Below are 20,200 nucleotides of genomic sequence, written 5' to 3'. Positions count from 1 at the left end.
CAGAACAGAACAGGGTCTCAAATTTAGAAAACCAACTTATGCTTGCTTAAGGGTAAAGGTGAGTTGGGGTGCTGCATAAAACCAGAGATTGAAATGAGCACAGATAAAGTTCCTTAAGTCAAATATGGAATAGACAAGAGCTACTCCTTGCTCAACGAAATGGACTCAACACCGCATATTAAACGCCTAAGAATGTACCTGACTAGTAAGTATCTTAAAACCTATGGATTGCTATGTCTCCGAAAGAGAATCAAGCATGTGTACAGGGACATAAACGCAGCAGTGATAGGATTGGAGAGGTTCGGTGAGCAAATGAAGACCCTTTGAAGTCATATTGCATGGTACCCATTACACGGGTCTCAACTCTCCAGGTTTAAGGTATTCTTCCTTCAGCTAAAACATGCATGTGGAACCCAAGTATGATCAACCATGTGAACGGGAGACGTGTTCAAATATGTCTCAGTTTTCCCCCCCTGGTACTCGGGTGCAACATTCCAGACGCTTTACTAACACTCTCCCCACTTGGAGAATCAGCGCCTTTAACCTCCTGTTTGGCCCAGTTTGCAATTTCTGCGGAAGATGAACAGGAATAGCGAGAACCAATGAGAGACTAGCTGGAAGTGTCTGGACGGGCAAATTTAACTCTCATTTCCCACCAGGAAGAGGAATTAACCAAAGGCTCAGCGTGCCGTGCCAGAACCAGATTAGGGCCTGAAGACATCCTGCGGTGTTGTGGCCAGGTCACAAGAAAGCGAGTTGAAGAAAGGAGCTCAGGGGCACTGTAATTCACAAACCTGCAGAGTTATAAATGACAGCTATCGTCCAAAAATATACTGAAGTAAGGCTGCCAAGAGGACTTGAAAGCGGGGCAGAATTACGGGAAACTGATTTCAGGAGGTAGACTGGAATTACATTGAAAGCATAGGAAAAGAGGCAGAACGTCCACAATGATGCACTTGGCCAAAAAGGGCGTATGCGTTTTTTCCTGAATATATTCAGGAAAAAACGCATACGCCCTTTTTGGCCAACCAAGCAAACTTGCAAAGGAAATCTGCACTACAATGAAGTCTCACTTCCCCCCGGTCAAAAGGGCCATCTGAAAAAAGTGTAAAATCCAGAAAGGCAGGACAGGCCATGGAGAACTGGGAGCCTTGTTATGCTGATGGGCGGGATGTAAATTGCCAACAGACACTCAGGAGAAGTGTATGGTGTTTCCTGAAACATCTAAAAAACAAAGCAACAGAGCCTAGGGCACTTCCACTTATGGTCCTATAGCTTAGGGAAATTAAAATTAAAAAGACACAGCCACCCCAAAGTTTGGGACGCCTCCGCTTACAAGAACCTCGTTTACCGTACAAGTTCAATATCACAGAAAGTGAAAAATGGATAAAGAACTTGTGGTACTTACGTACAATGCAGTATCACTCAGCAATGAAATCTATGTCATCAGGCCCGTAGCAGCATAATGAGTGGATTCAGGTACGATGATTCTAACTGAAATAAGTCACACAGAAAAAGAAACATCATAAGATATCACTAATACACGGAATGTAAACTTGGCTACACAGGAACTGCATTCCAAAACAGAACAGGGTCTCAAATTTAGAAAACCAACTTATGCTTGCTTAAGGGGAAAGGTGAGTTGGGGTGCTGCATAAAAACAGAGATTGAAATGAGCACAGATAAAGTTCCTTAAGCCAAATATGGAATAGACAAGAGCTACTCCTTGCTCAACGAAATGGACTCAAAACCCCATATTAAACGCCTAAGAATGTACCTGACTAGTAAGTATCTTAAAACCTATGGATTGCTATGTCTCCAAAAGAGAATCAAGCGTGTGTACAGGGGCATAAATGCAGCAGTGATAGGATTGGAGAGGTTCGGTGAGCAAATGAAGACCCTTTGAAGTCATATTGCACGGTACCCATTCCACGGGTCTCAACTCTCCAGGTTTAAGGTATTCTTCCTTCAGCTAAAACATGCATGTGGAACCCAGAGTATGATCAACCATGTGAACGGGAGACGTGTTCAAATATGTCTCAGTTTTCCTCCCCTGGTACTCGGGTGCAACACTCCAGACGCTTTACTAACACTCTCCCGACTTGGAGAGTCAGTCCCTTTAACCTCCTGTTTGGCCCAGTTTGCAATTTCTGCGGAAGATGAACAGGAATAGCGAGAACCAATGAGAGGCTAGCTGCAGGTGTCTGGACGGGCAAATTTAACTCTCATTTCCCACCAGGAAGAGGAATTAACCAAAGGCTCAGCATGCCGGGCCGGAACCAGATTAGGGCCTGAAGCCATCCTGCGGTGTTGCGGCCAGCTCACAAGAAAGCGAGTTGAAGAAAGGAGCTCAGGGGCACTGTAATTCACAAACCTGCAGAGTTATAAATGACAGCTATCGTCCAAAAATAGACTGAAGTAAGGCTGCCAAGAGGACTTGAAAGCGGGGCAGAATTGCAGGAAACCGATTTCAGGAGGTAGACTGGAATTGCATTGAAAGCATAGGAAAAGAGGCAGAACGTCCACAATGATGCACTTGGCCAAAAAGGGCGTATGCGTTTTTTCCTGAATATATTCAGGAAAAAACGCATACGCCCTTTTTGGCCAACCAAGCAAGCTTGCAAAGGAAATCTGCACTACAATGAAGTCTCACTTCCCCCCGGTCAAAAGGGCCATCTGAAAAAAGTGTAAAATCCAGAAAGGCAGGACAGGCCATGGAGAACTGGGAGCCTTGTTATGCTGAAGGGCGGGATGTAAATTGCCAACAACCACTCGGGAGAAGTGTATGGTGTTTCCTGAAACATCTAAAAAACAAAGCAACAGAGCCTAGGGCACTACAACTTATGGTCCTATAGCTTAGGGAATTTAAAATCAAAAAGACACAGCCACCCCAAAGTTTGGAACGGCTCTGTTTACAAGAACCTCGTTTACAGTACAAGTTCAACATCGCAGAAAGTGAAAAATGGATAAGAAAGTTGTGGTATTTACTTACAAAGCAATATCACTCAGCAATGAAATCTGTGTCATCAGGCCCTTAGTAGCACAATGAGTGGATTCAGGTATGATGATTCTAACTGAAATAAGTCACACAGAAAAAGAAACATCATAAGATATCAGTAATACATGGAATGTAAACTTGGCTACACAGGAACTGAATTACAGAACAGAACAGGGTCTCAAATTTAGAAAACCAACTTATGCTTGCTTAAGGGTAAAGGTGAGTTGGGGTACTGCATAAAACCAGAGATTGAAATGAGCACAGATAAAGTTCCTTAAGCCAAATATAGAATAGACAAGAGCTACTCCTTGCTCAAAGAAATGGACTCAACACCGCATATTAAACGCCTAAGAATGTACCTGACTAGTAAGTATCTTAAAATCTAGGGATTGCTATGTCTCCGAAAGAGAATCAAGCATGTGTACAGGGGCATAAACGCAGCAGTGATAGGATTGGAGAGGTTCGGTGAGCAAATGAAGACCCTTTGAAGTCATATTGCATGGTACCCATTCCACGGGTTTCAACTACCCAGGTTTTAGGTATTCTTCCTTCAGCTAAAACATGCATGTGGAACCCAGAGTATGATCAACCATGTGATCGGGAGACGTGTTCAAATATGTCTCAGTTTTCCTCCCCTGGTACTCGGGTGCAACATTCCAGACGCTTTACTAACACTCTCCCCACTTGGAGAGTCAGCGCCTTTAACCTCCTGTTTGGCACAGTTTGCAATTTCTGCGGAAGATGAACAGGAATAGCGAGAACCAATGAGAGACTAGCTGGAGGTGTCTGGACGGGCAAATTTAACTCTCATTTCCCACCAGGAAGAGGAAATAACCAGAGGCTCAGCGTGCCGTGCCGGAACCAGATTAGGGCCTGAAGCCATCCTGCGGTGTTGCGGCCAGGTCACAAGAAAGCAAGTTGAAGAAAGGAGCTCAGGGGCACTGTAATTCACAAACCTGCAGAGTTATAAATGACAGCTATCGTCCAAAAATAGACTGAAGTAAGGCTGCCAAGAGGACTTGAAAGCGGGGCAGAATTGCAGGAAACCGATTTCAGGAGGTAGACTGGAATTGCATTGAAAGCATAGGAAAAGAGGCAGAACGTCCACAATGATGCACTTGGCCAAAAAGTGCGTATGCGTTTTTTCCTGAATATATTCAGGAAAAAACGCATACGCCCTTTTTGGCCAACCAAGCAAACTGGCAAAGGAAATCTGCACTACAATGAAGTCTCACTTCCCCCCGGTCAAAAGGGCCATCTGAAAAAAGTGTAAAATCCAGAAAGGCAGGACAGGCCATGGAGAACTGGGAGCCTTGTTATGCTGATGGGCGGGATGTAAATTGCCAACAGACACTCAGGAGAAGTGTATGGTGTTTCCTGAAACATCTAAAAAACAAAGCAACAGAGCCTATGGCACTGCCACTTATGGTCCTATAGCTTAGGGAAATTAAAATCAAAAAGACACAGCCACCCCAAAGTTTGGGACGCCTCCGTTTACAAGAACCTCGTTTACCATACAAGTTCAATATCACAGAAAGTGAAAAATGGATAAAGAACTTGTGGTACTTACGTACAATGCAGTATCACTCAGCAATGAAATCTATGTCATCAGGCCCGTAGCAGCATAATGAGTGGATTCAGGTACGATGATTCTAACTGAAATAAGTCACACAGAAAAAGAAACATCATAAGATATCACTAATACACGGAATGTAAACTTGGCTACACAGGAACTGCATTCCAAAACAGAACAGGGTCTCAAATTTAGAAAACCAACTTATGCTTGCTTAAGGGGAAAGGTGAGTTGGGGTGCTGCATAAAACCAGAGATTGAAATGAGCACAGATAAAGTTCCTTAAGCCAAATATGGAATAGACAAGAGCTACTCCTTGCTCAACGAAATGGACTCAAAACCCCATATTAAACGCCTAAGAATGTACCTGACTAGTAAGTATCTTAAAACCTAGGGATTGCTATGTCTCTGAAAGAGAATCAAGCATGTGTACAGGGGCATAAACGCAGCAGTGATAGGATTGGAGAGGTTCGGTGAGCAAATGAAGACCCTTTGAAGTCATATTGCATGGTACCCATTCCACGGGTTTCAACTACCCAGGTTTAAGGTATTCTTCCTTCAGCTAAAACATGCATGTGGAACCTAGAGTATGATCAACCATGTGATCGGGAGACGTGTTCAAATATGTCTCAGTTTTCCTCCCCTGGTACTCGGGTGCAACATTCCAGACGCTTTACTAACACTCTCCCGACTTGGAGAGTCAGTCCCTTTAACCTCCTGTTTGGCCCAGTTTGCAATTTCTGCGGAAGATGAACAGGAATAGCAAGAACCAATGAGAGGCTAGCTGCAGGTGTCTGGGTGGGCAAATTTAACTCTCATTTCCCACCAGGAAGAGGAATTAACCAAAGGCTCAGCATGCCGGGCCGGAACCAGATTAGGGCCTGAAGCCATCCTGCGGTGTTGCGGCCAGGTCACAAGAAAGCGAGTTGAAGAAAGGAGCTCAGGGGCACTGTAATTCACAAACCTGCAGAGTTATAAATGACAGCTATCGTCCAAAAATATACTGAAGTAAGGCTGCCAAGAGGACTTGAAAGCGGGACAGAATTGCAGGAAACCGATTTCAGGAGGTAGACTGGAATTGCATTGAAAGCATAGGAAAAGAGGCAGAACGTCCACAATGATGCACTTGGCCAAAAAGGGCGTATGCGTTTTTTCCTGAATATATTCAGGAAAAAACGCATACGCACTTTTTGGCCAACCAAGCAAGCTTGCAAAGGAAATCTGCACTACAATGAAGTCTCACTTCCCCCCGGTCAAAAGGGCCATCTGAAAAAAGTGTAAAATCCAGAAAGGTAGGACAGGCCATGGAGAACTGGGAGCCTTGTTATGCTGATGGGCGGGATGTAAATTGCCAACAGCCACTCGGGAGAAGTGTATGGTGTTTCCTGAAACATCTAAAAAACAAAGCAACAGAGCCTAGGGCACTGCCACTTATGGTCCTATAGCTTAGGGAATTTAAAATCAAAAAGACACAGCCACCCCAAAGTTTGGGACGCCTCTGTTTACAAGAACCTCGTTTACAGTACAAGTTCAACATCGCAGAAAGTGAAAAATGGATAAAGAAGTTGTGGTATTTACTTACAAAGCAATATCACTCAGCAATGAAATCTGTGTCATCAGGCCCTTAGTAGCACAATGAGTGGATTCAGGTATGATGATTCTAAGTGAAATAAGTCACACAGAAAAAGAAACATCATAAGATATCAGTAATACACGGAATGTAAACTTGGCTACACAGGAACTGAATTATAGAACAGAACAGGGTCTCAAATTTAGAAAACCAACCTATGCTTGCTTAAGGGTAAAGGTGAGTTGGGGTGCTGCATAAAACCAGAGATTGAAATGAGCACAGATAAAGTTCCTTAAGCCAAATATGGAATAGACAAGAGCTACTCCTTGCTCAAAGAAATGGACTCAACACCGCATATTAAACGCCTAAGAATGTACCTGACTAGTAAGTATCTTAAAATCTAGGGATTGCTATGTCTCCGAAAGAGAATCAAGCATGTGTACAGGGGCATAAACGCAGCAGTGATAGGATTGGAGAGGTTCGGTGAGCAAATGAAGACCCTTTGAAGTCATATTGCATGGTACCCATTCCACGGGTTTCAACTACCCAGGTTTTAGGTATTCTTCCTTCAGCTAAAACATGCATGTGGAACCCAGAGTATGATCAACCATGTGATCGGGAGACGTGTTCAAATATGTCTCAGTTTTCCTCCCCTGGTACTCGGGTGCAACATTCCAGACGCTTTACTAACACTCTCCCCACTTGGAGAGTCAGCGCCTTTAACCTCCTGTTTGGCCCAGTTTGCAATTTCTGCGGAAGATGAACAGGAATAGCGAGAACCAATGAGAGACTAGCTGGAGGTGTCTGGACGGGCAAATTTAAGTCTCATTTCCCACCAGGAAGAGGAAATAACCAGAGGCTCAGCGTGCCGTGCCGAAACCAGATTAGGGCCTGAAGCCATCGTGCGGTGTTGCGGCCAGGTCACAAGAAAGCAAGTTGAAGAAAGGAGCTCAGGGGCACTGTAATTCACAAACCTGCAGAGTTATAAATGACAGCTATCGTCCAAAAATAGACTGAAGTAAGGCTGCCAAGAGGACTTGAAAGCGGGGCAGAATTGCAGGAAACCGATTTCAGGAGGTAGACTGGAATTGCATTGAAAGCATAGGAAAAGAGGCAGAACGTCCACAATGATGCACTTGGCCAAAAAGGGCGTATGCGTTTTTTCCTGAATATATTCAGGAAAAAACGCATACGCACTTTTTGGCCAACCAAGCAAGCTTGCAAAGGAAATCTGCACTACAATGAAGTCTCACTTCCCCCCGGTCAAAAAAGCCATCTGAAAAAAGTGTAAAATCCAGAAAGGCAGGACAGGCCATGGAGAACTGGGAGCCTTGTTATGCTGATGGGCGGGATGTAAATTGCCAACAGACACTCCGGAGAAGTGTATGGTGTTTCCTTAAACATCTAAAAAACAAAGCAACAGAGCCTAGGGCACTGCCACTTATGGTCCTATAGCTTAGGGAAATTAAAATCAAAAAGACACAGCCACCCCAAAGTTTGGGACGCCTCTGTTTACAAGAACCTCGTTTACAGTACAAGTTGAACATCGCAGAAAGTGAAAAATGGATAAAGAAGTTGTGGTATTTACTTACAAAGCAATATCACTCAGCAATGAAATGTATGTCATCAGGCCCTTAGGAGCACAATGAGTGGATTCAGGTATGATGATTCTAACTGAAATAAGTCACACAGAAAAAGACACATCATAAGATATCAGTAATACACGGAATGTAAACTTGGCTACACAGGAACTGAATTACAGAACAGAACAGGGTCTCAAATTTAGAAAACCAACTTATGCTTGCTTAAGGGTAAAGGTGAGTTGGGGTGCTGCATAAAACCAGAGATTGAAATGAGCACAGATAAAGTTCCTTAAGCCAAATATGGAATAGACAAGAGCTACTCCTTGCTCAACGAAATGGACTCAACACCGCATATTAAACGCCTAAGAATGTACCTGACTAGTAAGTATCTTAAAACCTATGGATTGCTATGTCTCCGAAAGAGATTCAAGCATGTGTACAGGGGCATAAACGCAGCAGTGATAGGATTGGAGAGGTTCGGTGAGCAAATGAAGACCCTTTGAAGTCATATTGCATGGTACCCATTCCACGGGTTTCAACTACCCAGGTTTAAGGTATTCTTCCTTCAGCTAAAACATGCATGTGGAACCTAGAGTATGATCAACCATGTGATCGGGAGACGTGTTCAAATATGTCCCAGTTTTCGTACCCTGGTACTCGGGTGCAACATTCCAGACGCTTTACTAACACTCTCCCGACTTGGAGAGTCAGTCCCTTTAACCTCCTGTTTGGCCCAGTTTGCAATTTCTGCGGAAGATGAACAGGAATAGCGAGAACCAATGAGAGACTAGCTGGAGGTGTCTGGACGGGCAAATTTAACTCTCATTTCCCACCAGGAAGAGGAATTAACCAAAGGCTCAGCGTGCCGTACCGGAACCAGATTAGGGCCTGAAGCCATCCTGCAGTGTTGCGGCCAGCTCAAAAGAAAGCGAGTTGAAGAAAGGAGCTCAGGGGCACTGTAATTCACAAACCTGCAGAGTTATAAATGACAGCTATCGTCCAAAAATAGACTGAAGTAAGGCTGCCAAGAGGACTTGAAAGCGGGGCAGAATTGCAGGAAACCGATTTCAGGAGGTAGACTGGAATTGCATTGAAAGCATAGGAAAAGAGGCAGAACGTCCACAATGATGCACTTGGCCAAAAAGGGCGTATGCGTTTTTTCCTGAATATATTCAGGAAAAAACGCATACGCCCTTTTTGGCCAACCAAGCAAGCTTGCAAAGGAAATCTGCACTACAATGAAGTCTCACTGCCCCCCGGTCAAAAGGGCCATCTGAAAAAAGTGTAAAATCCAGAAAGGCAGCACAGGCCATGGAGAACTGGGAGCCTTGTTATGCTGATGGGCGGGATGTAAATTGCCAACAGACACTCCGGAGAAGTGTATGGTGTTTCCTTAAACATCTAAAAAACAAAGCAACAGAGCCTAGGGCACTTCCACTTATGGTCCTATAGCTTAGGGAAATTAAAATCAAAAAGACACAGCCACCCCAAAGTTTGGAACGGCTCTGTTTACAGGAACCTCGTTTACAGTACAAGTTCAACATCGCAGAAAGTGAAAAATGGATAAAGAAGTTGTAGTATTTACTTACAAAGCAATATCACTCAGCAATGAAATCTGTGTCATCAGGCCCTTAGCAGCGCAATGAGTGGATTCAGGTATGATGATTCTAACTGAAATAAGTCACACAGAAAAAGAAATATCATAAGATATCAGTAATACACGGATTGTAAACTTGGCTACACAGGAACTGAATGACAGAACAGAACAGGGTCTCAAATTTAGAAAACCAACTTATGCTTGCTTAAGGGTAAAGGTGAGTTGGGGTGCTGCATAAACCCAGAGATTGAAATGAGCACAGATAAAGTTCCTTAAGCCAAATATGGAATAGACAAGAGCTACTCCTTGCTCAACGAAATGGACTCAACACTCCATATTAAACACCTAAGAATGTACCTGACTAGTAAGTATCTTAAAACCTATGGATTGCTATGTCTCCGAAAGAGAATCAAGCATGTGTACAGGGGCATAAACGCAGCAGTGATAGGATTGGAGAGGTTCGGTGAGCAAATGAAGACCCTTTGAAGTCATATTGCATGGTACCCATTCCACGGGTTTCAAATACACAGGTTTAAGGTATTCTTCCTTCAGCTAAAACATGCATGTGGAACCCAAGTATGATCAACCATGTGATCGGGAGACGTGTTCAAATATGTCCCAGTTTTCGTACCCTGGTACTCGGGTGCAACATTCCAGACGCTTTACTAACACTCTCCCGACTTGGAGAGTCAGCGCCTTTAACCTCCTGTTTGGCCCAGTTTGCAATTTCTGCGGAAGATGAACAGGAATAGCGAGAACCAATGAGAGACTAGCTGGAGGTGTCTGGACGGGCAAATTTAACTCTCATTTCCCACCAGGAAGAGGAAATAACCAAAGGCTCAGCGTGCCGTGCCGGAACCAGATTAGGGCCTGAAGCCATCCTGCGGTGTTGCGGCCAGCTCACAAGAAAGCGAGTTGAAGAAAGGAGCTCAGGGGCACTGTAATTCACAAACCTGCAGAGTTATAAATGACAGCTATCGTCCAAAAATATACTGAAGTAAGGCTGCCAAGAGGACTTGAAAGCGGGGCAGAATTGCAGGAAACCGATTTCAGGAGGTAGACTGGAATTGCATTGAAAGCATAGGAAAAGAGGCAGAACGTCCACAATGATGCACTTGGCCAAAAAGGGCGTATGCGTTTTTTCCTGAATATATTCAGGAAAAAACGCATACGCCCTTTTTGGCCAACCAAGCAAGCTTGCAAAGGAAATCTGCACTACAATGAAGTCTCATTCCCCCCGGTCAAAAGGGCCATCTGAAAAAAGTGTAAAATCCAGAAAGGCAGGACAGGCCATGGAGAACTGGGAGCCTTGTTATGCTGATGGGCGGGATGCAAATTGCCAACAACCACTCGGGAGAAGTGTATGGTGTTTCCTGAAACATCTAAAAAACAAAGCAACAGAGTCTAGGGCACTTCCACTTATGGTCCTATAGCTTAGGGAAATTAAAATCAAAAAGACACAGCCACCCCAAAGTTTGGAACGGCTCTGTTTACAAGAACCTCGTTTACAGTACAAGTTCAACATCGCAGAAAGTGAAAAATGGATAAAGAAGTTGTGGTATTTACTTACAAAGCAATATCACTCAGCAATGAAATCTGTGTCATCAGGCCCTTAGCAGCACAATGAGTGGATTCAGGTATGATGATTCTAACTGAAATAAGTCACACAGAAAAAGAAACATCATAAGATATCAGTAATACATGGAATGTAAACTTGGCTACACAGGAACTGAATTACAGAACAGAACAGGGTCTCAAATTTAGAAAACCAACTTATGCTTGCTTAAGGGTAAAGGTGAGTTGGGGTGCTGCATAAAACCAGAGATTGAAATGAGCACAGATAATGTTCCTTAAGCCAAATATGGAATAGACAAGAGCTACTCCTTGCTCAACCAAATGGACTCAACACCCCATATTAAACGCCTAAGAATGTACCTGACTAGTAAGTATCTTAAAACCTATGGATTGCTATGTCTCCGAAAGAGAATCAAGCATGTGTACAGGGGCATAAACGCAGCAGTGATAGGATTGGAGAGGTTCGGTGAGCAAATGAAGACCCTTTGAAGTCATATTGCATGGTACCCATTCCACGGGTTTCAACTACCCAGGTTTAAGGTATTCTTCCTTCAGCTAAAACATGCATGTGGAACCTAGAGTATGATCAACCATGTGAACGGGAGACGTGTTCAAATATGTCTCAGTTTTCCTCCCCTGGTACTCGGGTGCAACATTCCAGACGCTTTACTAACACTCTCCCGACTTGGAGAGTCAGTCCCTTTAACCTCCTGTTTGGCCCAGTTTGCAATTTCTGCGGAAGCTGAACAGGAATACCGAGAACCAATGAGAGGCTAGCTGGAGGTGTTTGGACGGGCAAATTTAACTCTCATTTCCCACCAATAAGAGGAAATAACCAGAGGCTCAGCGTGCCGTGCCGGAACCAGATTAGGGCCTGAAGCCATCCTGCGGTGTTGCGGCCAGCTCAAAAGAAAGCGAGTTGAAGAAAGGAGCTCAGGGGCACTGTAATTCACAAACCTGCAGAGTTATAAATGACAGCTATCGTCCAATAATAGACTGAAGTAAGGCTGCCAAGAGGACTTGAAAGCGGGGCAGAATTGCAGGAAACCGATTTCAGGACGTAGACTGGAATTGAATTGAAAGCATAGGAAAAGAGGCAGAACGTCCACAATGATGCACTTGGCCAAAAAGGGCGTATGCGTTTTTTCCTGAATATATTCAGGAAAAAACGCATACGCCCTTTTTGGCCAACCAAGCAAACTTGCAAAGGAAATCTGCACTACAATGAAGTCTCACTTCCCCCCGGTCAAAAGGGCCATCTGAAAAAAGTGTAAAATCCAGAAAGGCAGGACAGGCCATGGAGAACTGGGAGCCTTGTTATGCTGATGGGCGGGATGTAAATTGCCAACAGACACTCAGGAGAAGTGTATGGTGTTTCCTGAAACATCTAAAAAACAAAGCAACAGAGCCTAGGGCACTTCCACTTATGGTCCTATAGCTTAGGGAAATTAAAATCAAAAAGACACAGCCACCCCAAAGTTTGGGACGCCTCCGCTTACAAGAACCTCGTTTACCGTACAAGTTCAATATCACAGAAAGTGAAAAATGGATAAAGAACTTGTGGTACTTACGTACAATGCAGTATCACTCAGCAATGAAATCTATGTCATCAGGCCCGTAGCAGCATAATGAGTGGATTCAGGTACGATGATTCTAACTGAAATAAGTCACACAGAAAAAGAAACATCATAAGATATCACTAATACACGGAATGTAAACTTGGCTACACAGGAACTGCATTCCAAAACAGAACAGGGTCTCAAATTTAGAAAACCAACTTATGCTTGCTTAAGGGGAAAGGTGAGTTGGGGTGCTGCATAAAACCAGAGATTGAAATGAGCACAGATAAAGTTCCTTAAGCCAAATATGGAATAGACAAGAGCTACTCCTTGCTCAACGAAATGGACTCAAAACCCCATATTAAACGCCTAAGAATGTACCTGACTAGTAAGTATCTTAAAACCTATGGATTGCTATGTCTCCAAAAGAGAATCAAGCGTGTGTACAGGGGCATAAATGCAGCAGTGATAGGATTGGAGAGGTTCGGTGAGCAAATGAAGACCCTTTGAAGTCATATTGCACGGTACCCATTCCACGGGTCTCAACTCTCCAGGTTTAAGGTATTCTTCCTTCAGCTAAAACATGCATGTGGAACCCAGAGTATGATCAACCATGTGAACGGGAGACGTGTTCAAATATGTCTCAGTTTTCCTACCCTGGTACTCGGGTGCAACACTCCAGACGCTTTACTAACACTCTCCCGACTTGGAGAGTCAGTCCCTTTAACCTCCTGTTTGGCCCAGTTTGCAATTTCTGCGGAAGATGTACAGGAATAGCGAGAACCAATGAGAGGCTAGCTGCAGGTGTCTGGACGGGCAAATTTAACTCTCATTTCCCACCAGGAAGAGGAATTAACCAAAGGCTCAGCATGCCGGGCCGGAACCAGATTAGGGCCTGAAGCCATCCTGCGGTGTTGCGGCCAGCTCACAAGAAAGCGAGTTGAAGAAAGGAGCTCAGGGGCACTGTAATTCACAAACCTGCAGAGTTATAAATGACAGCTATCGTCCAAAAATAGACTGAAGTAAGGCTGCCAAGAGGACTTGAAAGCGGGGCAGAATTGCAGGAAACCGATTTCAGGAGGTAGACTGGAATTGCATTGAAAGCATAGGAAAAGAGGCAGAACGTCCACAATGATGCACTTGGCCAAAAAGGGTGTATGCGTTTTTTCCTGAATATATTCAGGAAAAAACGCATACGCCCTGTTTGGCCAACCAAGCAAGCTTGCAAAGGAAATCTGCACTACAATGAAGTCTCACTTCCCCCCGGTCAAAAGGGCCATCTGAAAAAAGTGTAAAATCCAGAAAGGCAGGACAGGCCATGGAGAACTGGGAGCCTTGTTATGCTGAAGGGCGGGATGTAAATTGCCAACAACCACTCGGGAGAAGTGTATGGTGTTTCCTGAAACATCTAAAAAACAAAGCAACAGAGCCTAGGGCACTGCCACTTATGGTCCTATAGCTTAGGGAAATTAAAATCAAAAAGACACAGCCACCCCAAAGTTTGGGACACCTCTGTTTACAAGAACCTCGTTTACAGTACAAGTTCAACATCGCAGAAAGTGAAAAATGGATAAAGAAGTTGTGGTATTTACTTACAAAGCAATATCACTCAGCAATGAAATCTATGTCATCAGGCACTTAGCAGCACAATGAGTGGATTCAGGTATGATGATTCTAACTGAAATAAGTCACACAGAAAAAGAAACATCATAAGATATCAGTAATACATGGAATGTAAACTTGGCTACACAGGAACTGAATTACAGAACACAACAGGGTCTCAAATTTAGAAAACCAACTTATGCTTGCTTAAGGGTAAAGGTGAGTTGGGGTGCTGCATAAAACCAGAGATTGAAATGAGCACAGATAAAGTTCCTTAAGCCAAATATGGAATAGACAAGAGCTACTCCTTGCTCAACGAAATGGACCCAACACCGCATATTAAACGCCTAAGAATGTACCTGACTAGTAAGTATCTTAAAACCTATGGATTGCTATGTCTCCGAAAGAGAATCAAGCGTGTGTACAGGGGCATAAACGCAGCAGTGATAGGATTGGAGAGGTTCGGTGAGCAAATGAAGACCGTTTGAAGTCATATTGCATGGTACCCATTACACGGGTCTCAACTCTCCAGTTTTAAGGTATTCTTCCTTCAGCTAAAACATGCATGTGGAACCCAAGTAAGGTCAACCATGTGAACGAGAGACGTGTTCAAATATGTCTCAGTTTTCCTCCCCTGGTACTCGGGTGCAACATTCCAGATGCTTTACTAACACTCTCCCCACTTGGAGAGTCAGCGCCTTTAACCTCCTGTTTGGCCCAGTTTGCAATTTCTGCGGAAGATGAACAGGAATAGCGAGAACCAATGAGAGGCTAGCTGGAGGTGTCTGGACGGGCAAATTTAACTCTCATTTCCCACCAGGAAGAGGAAATAACCAAAGGCTGAGCGTGCCGTGCCGGAATCAGATTAGGGCCTGAAGCCATCCTGCGGTGTTGCGGCCAGCTCAAAAGAAAGCGAGTTGAAGAAAGGAGCTCAGGGGCACTGTAATTCACAAACCTGCAGAGTTATAAATGACAGCTATCGTCCAAAAATAGACTGAAGTAAGGCTGCCAAGAGGACTTGAAAGCGGGGCAGAATTGCAGGAAACCGATTTCAGGAGGTAGACTGGAATTGCATTGAAAGCATAGGAAAAGAGGCAGAACGTCCACAATGATGCACTTGGCCAAAAAGGGCGTATGCGTTTTTTCCTGAATATATTCAGGAAAAAACGCATACGCCCTTTTTGGCCAACCAAGCAAGCTTGCAAAGGAAATCTGCACTACAATGAAGTCTCACTTCCCCCTGGTCAAAAGGGCCATCTGAAAAAAGTGTAAAATCCAGAAAGGCAGGACAGGCCATGGAGAACTGGGAGCCTTGTTATGCTGAAGGGCGGGATGTAAATTGCCAACAACCACTCGGGAGAAGTGTATGGTGTTTCCTGAAACATCTAAAAAACAAAGCAACAGAGCCTAGGGCACTTCCACTTATGGTCCTATAGCTTAGGGAATTTAAAATCAAAAAGACACAGCCACCCCAAAGTTTGGAACGGCTCTGTTTACAAGAACCTCGTTTACAGTACAAGTTCAACATCGCAGAAAGTGAAAAATGGATAAAAAAGTTGTGGTATTTACTTACAAAGCAATATCACTCAGCAATGAAATCTGTGTCATCAGGCCCTTAGTAGCACAATGAGTGGATTCAGGTATGATGATTCTAACTGAAATAAGTCACACAGAAAAAGAAACATCATAAGATATCAGTAATACACGGAATGTAAACTTGGCTACACAGGAACTGAATTACAGAACAGAACAGGGTCTCAAATTTAGAAAACCAACCTATGCTTGCTTAAGGGTAAAGGTGAGTTGGGGTGCTGCATAAAACCAGAGATTGAAATGAGCACAGATAAAGTTCCTTAAGCCAAATATGGAATAGACAAGAGCTACTCCTTGCTCAAAGAAATGGACTCAACACCGCATATTAAACGCCTAAGAATGTACCTGACTAGTAAGTATCTTAAAATCTAGGGATTGCTATGTCTCCGAAAGAGAATCAAGCATGTGTACAGGGGCATAAACGCAGCAGTGATAGGATTGGAGAGGTTCGGTGAGCAAATGAAGACCCTTTGAAGTCATATTGCATGGTACCCATTCCACGGGTTTCAAATACCCAGGTTTTAGGTATTCTTCCTTCAGCTAAAACATGCATGTGGAACCCAGAGTATGATCAACCATGTGATCAGGAGACGTGTTCAAATATGTCTCAGTTTTCCTCCCCTGGTACTCGGGTGCAAAATTCCAGACGCTTTACTAACACTCTCCCCACTTGGAGAGTCAGCGCCTTTAACCTCCTGTTTGGCCCAGTTTGCAATTTCTGCGGAAGATGAACAGGAATAGCGAGAACCAATGAGAGACTAGCTGGAGGTGTCTGGACGGGCAAATTTAACTCTCATTTCCCACCAGGAAGAGGAAATAACCAGAGGCTCAGCGTGCCGTGCCGGAACCATATTAGGGCCTGAAGCCATCCTGCGGTGTTGCGGCCAGGTCACAAGAAAGCAAGTTGAAGAAAGGAGCTCAGGGGCACTGTAATTCACAAACCTGCAGAGTTATAAATGACAGCTATCGTCCAAAAATAGACTGAAGTAAGGCTGCCAAGAGGACTTGAAAGCGGGGCAGAATTGCAGGAAACCGATTTCAGGAGGTAGACTGGAATTGCATTGAAAGCATAGGAAAAGAGGCAGAACGTCCACAATGATGCACTTGGCCAAAAAGGGCGTATGCGTTTTTTCCTGAATATAAACAGGAAAAAACGCATACGCCCTTTTTGGCCAACCAAGCAAACTTGCAAAGGAAATCTGCACTACAATGAAGTCTCACTTCCCCCCGGTCAAAAGGGCCATCTGAAAAAAGTGTAAAATCCAGAAAGGCAGGACAGGCCATGGAGAACTGGGAGCCTTGTTATGCTGATGGGCGGGATGTAAATTGCCAACAGACACTCAGGAGAAGTGTATGGTGTTTCCTGAAACATCTACAAAACAAAGCAACAGAGCCTATGGCACTGCCACTTATGGTCCTATAGCTTAGGGAAATTAAAATCAAAAAGACACAGCCACCCCAAAGTTTGGGACGCCTCCGTTTACAAGAACCTCGTTTACCATACAAGTTCAATATCACAGAAAGTGAAAAATGGATAAAGAACTTGTGGTACTTACGTACAATGCAGAATCACTCAGCAATGAAATCTATGTCATCAGGCCCGTAGCAGCATAATGAGTGGATTCAGGTACGATGATTCTAACTGAAATAAGTCACACAGAAAAAGAAACATCATAAGATATCACTAATACACGGAATGTAAACTTGGCTACACAGGAACTGCATTCCAAAACAGAACAGGGTCTCAAATTTAGAAAACCAACTTATGCTTGCTTAAGGGGAAAGGTGAGTTGGGGTGCTGCATAAAAACAGAGATTGAAATGAGCACAGATAAAGTTCCTTAAGCCAAATATGGAATAGACAAGAGCTACTCCTTGCTCAACGAAATGGACTCAAAACCCCATATTAAACGCCTAAGAATGTACCTGACTAGTAAGTATCTTAAAACCTATGGATTGCTATGTCTCCAAAAGAGAATCAAGGGTGTGTACAGGGGCATAAATGCAGCAGTGATAGGATTGGAGAGGTTCGGTGAGCAAATGAAGACCCTTTGAAGTCATATTGCACGGTACCCATTCCACGGGTCTCAACTCTCCAGGTTTAAGGTATTCTTCCTTCAGCTAAAACATGCATGTGGAACCCAGAGTATGATCAACCATGTGAACGGGAGACGTGTTCAAATATGTCTCAGTTTTCCTACCCTGGTACTCGGGTGCAACACTCCAGACGCTTTACTAACACTCTCCCGACTTGGATAGTCAGTCCCTTTAACCTCCTGTTTGGCCCAGTTTGCAATTTCTGCGGAAGATGAACAGGAATAGCGAGAACCAATGAGAGGCTAGCTGCAGGTGTCTGGACGGGCAAATTTAACTCTCATTTCCCACCAGGAAGAGGAATTAACCAAAGGCTCAGCATGCCGGGCCGGAACCAGATTAGGGCCTGAAGCCATCCTGCGGTGTTGCGGCCAGGTCACAAGAAAGCGAGTTGAAGAAAGGAGCTCAGGGGCACTGTAATTCACAAACCTGCAGACTTATAAATGACAGCTATCGTCCAAAAATAGACTGAAGTAAGGCTGCCAAGAGGACTTGAAAGCGGGGCAGAATTGCAGGAAACCGATTTCAGGAGGTAGACTGGAATTGCATTGAAAGCATAGGAAAAGAGGCAGAACGTCCACAATGATGCACTTGGCCAAAAAGGGCGTATGCGTTTTTTCCTGAATATATTCAGGAAAAAACGCATACGCCCTTTTTGGCCAACCAAGCAAGCTTGCAAAGGAAATCTGCACTACAATGAAGTCTCACTTCCCCCCGGTCAAAAGGGCCATCTGAAAAAAGTGTAAAATCCAGAAAGGTAGGACAGGCCATGGAGAACTGGGAGCCTTGTTATGCTGATGGGCGGGATGTAAATTGCCAACAGCCACTCGGGAGAAGTGTATGGTGTTTCCTGAAACATCTAAAAAACAAAGCAACAGAGCCTAGGGCACTGCCACTTATGGTCCTATAGCTTAGGGAATTTAAAATCAAAAAGACACAGCCACCCCAAAGTTTGGGACGCCTCTGTTTACAAGAACCTCGTTTACAGTACAAGTTCAACATCGCAGAAAGTGAAAAATGGATAAAGAAGTTGTGGTATTTACTTACAAAGCAATATCACTCAGCAATGAAATCTGTGTCATCAGGCCCTTAGTAGCACAATGAGTGGATTCAGGTATGATGATTCTAAGTGAAATAAGTTACACAGAAAAAGAAACATCATAAGATATCAGTAATACACGGAATGTAAACTTGTCTACACAGGAACTGAATTATAGAACAGAACAGGGTCTCAAATTTAGAAAACAAACCTATGCTTGCTTAAGGGTAAAGGTGAGTTGGGGTGCTGCATAAAACCAGAGATTGAAATGAGCACAGATAAAGTTCCTTAAGCCAAATATGGAATAGACAAGAGCTACTCCTTGCTCAACGAAATGGACTCAACACCGCATATTAAACGCCTAAGAATGTACCTGACTAGTAAGTATCTTAAAACCTATAGATTGCTATGTCTCCGAAAGAGAATCAAGCATGTGTACAGGGGCATAAACGCAGCAGTGATAGGATTGGAGAGGTTCGGTGAGCAAATGAAGACCCTTTGAAGTCATATTGCATGGTACCCATTCCACGGGTTTCAACTACCCAGGTTTTAGGTATTCTTCCTTCAGCTAAAACATGCATGTGGAACCCAGAGTATGATCAACCATGTGATCGGGAGACGTGTTCAAATATGTCTCAGTTTTCCTCCCCTGGTACTCGGGTGCAACATTCCAGACGCTTTACTAACACTCTCCCCACTTGGAGAGTCAGCGCCTTTAACCTCCTGTTTGGCCCAGTTTGCAATTTCTGCGGAAGATGAACAGGAATAGCGAGAACAAATGAGAGACTAGCTGGAGGTGTCTGGACGGGCAAATTTAAGTCTCATTTCCCACCAGGAAGAGGAAATAACCAGAGGCTCAGCGTGCCGTGCCGGAACCAGATTAGGGCCTGAAGCCATCCTGCGGTGTTGCGGCCAGGTCACAAGAAAGCAAGTTGAAGAAAGGAGCTCAGGGGCACTGTAATTCACAAACCTGCAGAGTTATAAATGACAGCTATCGTCCAAAAATAGACTGAAGTAAGGCTGCCAAGAGGACTTGAAAGCGGGGCAGAATTGCAGGAAACCGATTTCAGGAGGTAGACTGGAATTGCATTGAAAGCATAGGAAAAGAGGCAGAACGTCCACAATGATGCACTTGGCCAAAATGGGCGTATGCGTTTTTTCCTGAATATATTCAGGAAAAAACGCATACGCCCTTTTTGGCCAACCAAGCAAACTTGCAAAGGAAATCTGCACTACAATGAAGTCTCACTTCCCCCCGGTCAAAAGGGCCATCTGAAAAAAGTGTAAAATCCAGAAAGGCAGGACAGGCCATGGAGAACTGGGAGCCTTGTTATGCTGATGGGCGGGATGTAAATTGCCAACAGACACTCAGGATATGTGTATGGTGTTTCCTGAAACATCTAAAAAACAAAGCAACAG

At 44.1% G+C, this 20,200-nt stretch overlaps 1 long non-coding RNA gene across 1 annotated transcript in view; it reads right to left on the bottom strand.

Annotated features, from left to right (window-relative positions):
- Positions 1-6,241, bottom strand: part of LOC307181097 — a 183,421-nt gene extending 177,180 nt beyond the window's left edge. Inside the window, exon 1 of the long non-coding RNA XR_013825896.1 lies at positions 6,149-6,241. This is a non-coding gene — a long non-coding RNA (uncharacterized lncRNA). The remainder of the gene's footprint in view (positions 1-6,148) is intronic.
- Positions 6,242-20,200: the final 13,959 nt, after the last annotated feature.

This window comes from Stenella coeruleoalba (assembly GCF_951394435.1).
Source record: "Stenella coeruleoalba genome assembly, contig: scaffold_57, whole genome shotgun sequence".
In the NCBI taxonomy this organism is placed as follows: domain Eukaryota; kingdom Metazoa; phylum Chordata; class Mammalia; order Artiodactyla; family Delphinidae; genus Stenella; species Stenella coeruleoalba.
The sequence above is the reverse complement of the archived record's forward strand: the minus strand, read 5'-3'. Positions and strand labels throughout refer to the sequence as shown.